Here is a 530-nt window from a genome sequence, read left to right as displayed (position 1 = left end):
TTTACTTTACAATACCTTTATTTGATGCCACTTTACTTCAGTCTACCTTCTGCTCATTGTCTACTGGTTGCCTGTTTTTCTTGTGTGTTTACTTGTTTGTTTGCTTGTTTTTTTGCTCTTATTGTAGAGAATGCTACTGTAACGAAGGAATTTCCCCACTGTGGGATGAATAAAGTATTATCTAATCTAATCTAATTATTATTTAATCAACAGACATCCGTAGACAGGAAAGGGGGGAGAGAGGGTTAAGACATGCAGCAAAGGCCTGCAGGTCGGAATCAAACCCTGGTCCGCAGCAGTAAGGACAGAGCCTTGGTACATGGGGTGCATGCTCTACCAAGTGAGCTACCAGGGTGCCCCATATCTTCAAATCTTCAACAGGACTGTGTAGAAAGGTCTGAAACAGTCTTGTATGCAAAAGCATGGTTGCTCATTTCTAGCATATAATTTCCTTCAGAAGTACATGAATGTGCTTCAGAATCAGAATCAGAATCAGAATCAGAAATACTTTATTGATCCCCGAAGGGAAA

At 40.4% G+C, this 530-nt stretch overlaps 1 long non-coding RNA gene across 1 annotated transcript in view; it reads right to left on the bottom strand.

The window, feature by feature from the left end:
- Positions 1 to 530, bottom strand: part of LOC116699377 (uncharacterized) — an 18,695-nt gene that overhangs the window by 10,448 nt on the left and 7,717 nt on the right. The gene's annotated exons all lie outside the window — the stretch shown is intronic.

This window comes from Etheostoma spectabile, chromosome 1 (assembly GCF_008692095.1).
Source record: "Etheostoma spectabile isolate EspeVRDwgs_2016 chromosome 1, UIUC_Espe_1.0, whole genome shotgun sequence".
Taxonomy (NCBI): Eukaryota; Metazoa; Chordata; class Actinopteri; order Perciformes; family Percidae; genus Etheostoma; species Etheostoma spectabile.
This window is presented reverse-complemented; position numbering and strand designations above follow the sequence as displayed.